We start from the raw sequence: 7,268 nt of genomic DNA, 5'->3' as shown, positions 1-7,268 counted from the left end.
TTATGGCTATTATTGTTTATTAAAACTGACATTCAACAAAAAGGGGCAGCATTATGTTATGACATATTTCATTTTATTTTTCATACAGTGAAGATAATCAAAGTATGTATCAATATAACAGTATATATAAATTTATATTTCATTTTGTAAAAAGTATACATACAATGAAGGTAATCAAAGTTTTGTACGCATTACCTGAACCACATCTATCTATCTGTCTGTCTGTCTGTCTGTCTATCTGTCTGTCTATCTATCTATCTATCTATCTATCTATCTATCTATCTATCTATCTATCTATCTATCTATCTATCTATCTATCTATCTATCTATCTATCCATCTAAACAGCATATTTGGCTGTATTTACAGTACTGGAATTGGGAACATTCACTTAATTCACGTTAAGTGTTATCATCATTAAAGTTGTTCAATGACAATTAACGACAGGATCAGGTGCAAAATAACCTCTATAGGAAATGCTTTTGTTGTTGTTTCTATGAAATGTGAAGAGATCCTATTATCACATTCCCTGAGATGAAAGTTAAAGGGGCTTAAATCCTCCTAAAATAGTGTCTGTTCATCCGTAACTCATCAAGCCCACCATGAGGCGTAAAGGATGTCCACTGCCCGCTACTCTTTGGCCAAAGCACAAACGGGGGATGTCTATTACTTTCACCTGCAAAAGCAAACACACCTCAGGGAAACAGCAGGTATCATTTATATGTTTACTTTTTACTTTACTTCCTGATTTGTATTTTTTTTTTACCCAGGGGCCTGAGGGCCCTAAAGTGGACAGCAGCCCGGCACAGCTATAGTAATCACTCTGTCATCATAATTCAGCCACTGCATCACCAACTCCATTAAGTCAGCTTACAGCTGTTGCTACCTGGGGATGGGTAATTGCTCTGCAGGAGTCCGCCCTGCCTTCATGCCTCATTAGGCGATTTTGCCAGGATTTCACTACCCCCTCGCCCCCCATCCGAACAAGTGAAGATGCTTCGCTTCACTTTCCTCAGCCCGGCAGCGGAAAACAAACCAGCTGGCCCCATCCTGAGATCAACCTGACTTCAAATATTCATACATACATACAAAGACATCCAAGCCTGCATCTCTTTTTTACTCTGACAACAGCGCTAGATTAATCAGAGAACAATGACCCACATGACAATAATTCAGTCTGGCAGGACAAAAGGTTTTACCCGTACGTGTTACCTGTGCTGGGAGTTACACATGCTTACATTATTCATTCAGTGTAATTTGCTTTGTATGGGAGATGAATAAATTAAAATGTTGAAGGGTGTGAGTTTACACACCATGTGTTTTGTGCAGCCTCGGGATTGTTTATCCTAGGACTCTTTTGAAACCTGTCTGAGCTTAGTTATCATCTGTTGAGAGCCATGGTGCTAGAACTGAGCCATGTTGTTAAGAAAAGGTTTTTTTTAATAACTTGAAGATTGTCAGTAGTAAAATTGATTTATTTATCCATCCATTCAATCTTAAAACTAAATTATTTGGCACTAAGGTATATATATATATATATATATATATATATATATATATATATATATATATATATATATATATATATCACTTAAATCATTGTTTTGATTCATTAACCATTTGAACTGTTTCATAAAAAATATAAATAAAATTAATTGCTGAATTATTGTGAATATCTTCCCTAAACTGCAACAAATGTTTAAATTTTCCTCTAGATCCAAGATATCGAGTGTTATTACCAATCTCTCAAGGTTTTATTTTCCAATCTAGGAACAGGAAGATGTAAAACCGTCTGTCTTCCAAGAGTGATTTCCCCGAATGGATAGAAGAGCCCCTTTGATTTGTGAGACAACTGTGAAATTATTTTTTGAGAAATGAAACAGTCTTCTGGCAGAAAGGCTCAGTATCTGACAAAAAAGACAGAAAAAAATGGAAAAAAATCACACAGCAATCAATGATCAGGACTGGACAGAATCAAATTACCACAGATCTCTCCTGCAGTTTCATCCACCTCTACAGCAGGACAGTGAAGAGAGGAAAAGAGAGGCAAGTATTGGGAAAGAAAAAGATGCAGATTCCACTGGAAAAAAAAACCCTCCCTCAGGAGTTGATTATGGAGCATAAAATTGTATAATGTGGTAATTTCTAATACAAACGTGGAGGACAGGCATTCAGGCACCTGACTTAGAGGCATGAGCTGAATGTGACCTGTAAGTGCTCTTTAAGTATAATGAGACTTCTTAGACTTTAATGCATTCACTACATTTCACACGCGGCACAGTTTGTTCAGATAAATGTGTGCGAAAATGAAAGAAAGAAATTGTTGGTTCCTCTCCACTTATTGCATACTCACATGTATTGAAATTCCGAGTTTTTTGGTGATCTGACTTACGGTATTACACAAAATTATTATTATTTATTTATTTTCTGGACAAAAAAAAAAACATGAAATATGTTTTTTATTAACTTGTTCCAAATCATTTTTGCAGGAATCAGGAGCTAGTCCTCTGACTTCAGTGCCATGGTCAAATGATGGTCATTATTAAAAACAGTATTAATTCAGTTCAATTTTATTTCTTAAGCACGTTTAAATTCAACTTTTGTTGGCCAAAGTGCTGTACAAAGTAAAAAATAAAATAAAATAGGGTAAAAGGAAGTAAACACATACACATTATGAAGAATTAAAAGCATGAAAAAAATATGTTTTTAACCTGCTTTTGAATTCGGCTAACTTAGAGGCGGCTCTGACAAGTAGTGGCAGGCAATTCCATAGCTGAGGACCAGCTACTGCGAAGGCTTTTTCTCCCCTGCGTTGCAGCCGAGGCCGTGGTGTCTGCAGAAGATGGACATCTTGGGAGCTGAGTGACCTAGCCGAATTGTAAATGGTGAGTAAATCTGAAAGATACTTAGGGGCTAAGTTGTTAAGAGCTTTGTAGACAAATGGCAGAATATTCAAATCAATTAGATACGACTGGTACCCAGTGCAATGTTCATAAAATTGGTGTGATATGGTCTCGTTCGTGACTACCTGAGAGTTGGCGGTTAGCAGCATTTTTATGTAATAGAGGTAAAATTAAAAATTTTCCATTCTCTCTTTCCTTAATGACAGCTGATATTGTACAAGAAAGTTATTTGGCGCTGTGATGTTAATAATATTCCAATCAGATATACTCCATATGGCCAACAATGTTTAAACTGGGTGTTTTTTAAGTGTGTGAGGCAAAGAGTTTTGGTTAGTGACTTCACTACGTGGAAAACACTGTACTTCATGAATATTAATTAGCTTGCACTGGCAGTGATGTGTAATCTTCATTGATGTTGCCTAATTAATATTCATGAATAATAGAAGTTTCATGCAGCCTTGGAATTGGATTTTTTTTTTTACTTTAATTAAGTTAAAATGTCAGTATTAGCTAAAATGTCAACAATAGTATACAGATAAGATAATATAATAATAATAATATAATTTAAATTACATTTTAATGGTTAAGTAAAATTTACTTAATTCTAAAGATTGAATTTGAAGAAAATAAAAGCAATGATATTACCACTAACCTGCGTGTTTGTGGTTGTATGTGTTCAGCTCAGTATTCAGATAGAACTGACCTCCCGTTACTCAGAGGAAGTGCTTTATTTTGAGGACAGCTATTACACCCCTATCTACCACAGCCTCCCCCCCCCCCACACACCTCCTGTCACCTTTGATCTGAATGGCTCTCCATTATGCCAGAGACTACACATGAGCCTGCACTTTCCACAGCTGAGCTTCAGTTGCTCCTGTGACCTGCTTTAGAGTATCTGTGTCATCTCACCCTCACTGCCTCATCTGAAGCCTTCATGCACATCAGTCATGGACTACAGAGAAAATGTAGGCATTGATAAAGGAACATATATGGTTACATAAACAATTAAATAATAAAAAAGAGACTGAGTTGCACTAGGATCTCAAACAGATATATAAATAAAATTATTTCTATTAGGGTGAATTTCAAGAATTTCAACTATTTAAAAAGTCAAGAATTACTAAAAACAGTGAAGAATTACATAGGTAATAATTTTCTTCTTCTTTGTAGGTCTCTCTGCATTGTGACAATATTTTTTCAACTATCCATGCATCAATTAAAAAATTAAGAGAGAGGGTTTTTTTTCATATTAGCATTTTTCTTTCATTTTTAATGCCATATTCTAGTTTCTTGCATAAATTAAATATGATTGTACACTTACCTACTGTCACTACTTTAATGCAAACGATCGATTATATAATTATAACACATGTTTAAGTATAATTCTAAGTATACACCATGGTAGTGTTTGTCATACTTAACTTTACTTGTGCAAATGTATGCAAAAGTAATAATAAACAAACAATTAATTTACTCTACTACAGTGATTATTTGTTCCCAAATTCACTGTATTTTGTTTTTCAGTTAATTCATCATTTGCAAATATATTTTCTTTTATTTCATGGCGAACAATGACCCTGCCATTTCTTCATGAGATTCACTCTATTTAAACACATGCTAATGCAAATAAGAGAGCGAGAGAGATGTGATATGCAGTCATGCCATGATAGCCATATGGAGATATGTGCTTCTGTCATCCTTTATCACCCATAATTTACTGGGAGATCTGCTTATTACCCAGACAGCGCTCAGCAGTGGCTGCTGGCAGCGTATAATAATACAGATCTGGCTCTTTCTTCGTCCGTCTCTTTTCTGTCTCGCATTAGTTTTGTTAAGAGGCTGAACTTCTCGACAGGGTTCAGCTTTCATGCATATACATTGACCACACTGCTGAATTTAAACAGCCACATATTTTATCACACCATGAATGCATTATTGACAACTAAAGGCTACATATCATGAGCATAATGTGGCAGTGTTTCAGACAATATGGATCAATAGCAATTTCTTTGTTGGTTTAATTTCTGTGTTCACAGTTGTGTGAGAATTTGAATATTTTTGAATTAATAAATGTCCAGCTTCTATACTGATTTAATGCTTTCTTCTGACACCCACTGGAAATGACATTTTTACATGAATCCATGAATGTTTTTAAATAAAAGGGCCTGATACATGCAAAATTGACTTGATTTTTAGCTTGACTCAATGAATTATGTGCACTGACCACGTGTTTCAGCATACAGATGAATTGAGATGAAAAACGAAACGTGGAAGGCATATCGTCTTGCAGTGCCTGAGGGCCACATCAGACCTGGATGATGTGCTTGTACTTTGACCGAGAGTAGCGTTTCTCAGACATTGCTGTCGGATTGATTCTGAGATATGAAACCGGGCACGTGACCTTGCTGATGTGTGGTGGCCATTTTGCCTTAGGGTGTTGAACAACGTGACTGGCTGTAACACACTTGGATCTTTTGCCTCGGTGTAATGTGCGTTGAATATCTTGAGTTTCTGTGCACAGAAATAAATGGCTTTTGATAGGTTTTGCCTTTGATCCGCTTCTTTACCCATTTCGATTCCCTTCATATTACCATATAGTCTCGCATGATGAAAAGACAGAAGTAATGAAAGTTGTATCTGGCAAGTGCTCACGGGAGGAAAACCCTCTCAGTTTGACGTAACTGTGTTTGATATCTTGGAAGGCCAAACTTTGCCATCCGTATCATCTGTAAGTGACGATAAAGGATAACAAGAGAGAGGACCGTTAGAGACTCTATGTCTTTGTTGTTGATGCACTTGCTTGCATTGCTAGGGTGAGAAGACGGATGAAAGGTTCATCCCTATTTGACGGGGAGTGCCTGGGGAAGATAAGAGCGTCATGAGACATTCTCAGCCTGAAGGAACACAGTGGGCTAGAAGAGACATGGGACAGAGGAACATGCAGGTGTACCCCATTCATTAGCACCACATGGAACAACGTGCACTCTTTCGAAGGCTCATGGGAGCAAGGGATTGAAAAGAAAACAAGAAGATCAGTATGGTTCGCTTCGTCGAGGCAGCTTGTTTGTAGCAAAGAAAATTATGAACAAACATGAGCAAGTTGCACACCCAAAATGCAGGGCACCCCCAAAAAATATTTGCATTCATAAATAAGTAATTTTTTACCCCCCCCAAAACTTTTATGCTCAGAGAGCAGAAGAAAAAGAATTCCAAATGGCTTTCTTCCGACTTTCAAAGGACAGTTTCCGTTGCATATCTCTTTGAATTATTAGGTCATGCCGAGACACGTTGTTTTTATCAAACTGTTTCAATTGCGCTTACCTGCTGTGCCCAAACAATGTCTCGACCCACACCCACTGTTTCTCCAACACCTCTGTCGAATAATACTGGGACCTTGGCCAAGACGAGGAGCGACAAAGACACAAATCTTTTATTTACGAATCGCAAATCACTCATGCATGCAAGCTGTGAAGAGTCCACCTCGAATTATGGTGTTTTGTGTTTACAGGGATGTAAATAAGCCACTACACAGAGGAATGATGTTTGCCCTATTTGTCTTTCAAGTAGAAAATGTGTTTACCTTTGCCTTCATGTATGCCGTTTGTTCCTCATTGTTCCCTGCAGTTTTTCTTTGTAATCCGCGTACTGGTTTTTGACAGCAGATCTCTTTGGATGGCATAAACAAGCGGGAGTTTAGATGTTTCTTTTGTGTCACTCCTGGGCTTTTTCCAGGTGTGTTATTGTGCTATTGATCCTTGTAGGGTTTCACCACACTCGTGCTGTATCCTAAAGCACATTGATTTGTAGGACTGCTTGAGTATAAATGGGTTGAACCTTACTGGATTTGTTGGTGGTGGAATCACAAGTCTGGAGGAGGTGTTTAAAGCTTCGAGCTAGTCTTTTTTTGAGCCTTTGGTCAAAAGATCAATATTGTATTCACAAAAGAAGACAGCTGTGTTGAGATGGAGGTTTAATTTGCTGCTTTCTCAGTATTTCCCATTCTTTTTGATCCAAGCATGGTCCCAAAGTTTGGTAAACAACAGAGTGATTAGCCTTGTTCTGACGTTTCCATAGAGGCATGTTCGTCTAATTTAGTTCTGCCTATGGTACACAAGAGCATTTTGAGATCTAACAAACCAAGCCATCTGCTCCAAGCACTTCTTTCACCTTGGTTTTAATTAGGACCTCTACTGTTGCTATATTCTGTTAAATGAAACTACAGGGTTAGCATTGATTTGACTGGTTTCAAAGGGGGTGATAGTTACCTTCAAATGTCTGTCCCATAAATCCAGATGCATTGTTATTTGGTAACTAGCTATATATGTGTTTATGAGATCTAATTTGTTCAGTAGATAATCTTCAAACAT

Source organism: Carassius auratus, chromosome 29 (assembly GCF_003368295.1).
Source record: "Carassius auratus strain Wakin chromosome 29, ASM336829v1, whole genome shotgun sequence".
Classification (NCBI taxonomy): domain Eukaryota; kingdom Metazoa; phylum Chordata; class Actinopteri; order Cypriniformes; family Cyprinidae; genus Carassius; species Carassius auratus.
This window is presented reverse-complemented; position numbering follows the sequence as displayed.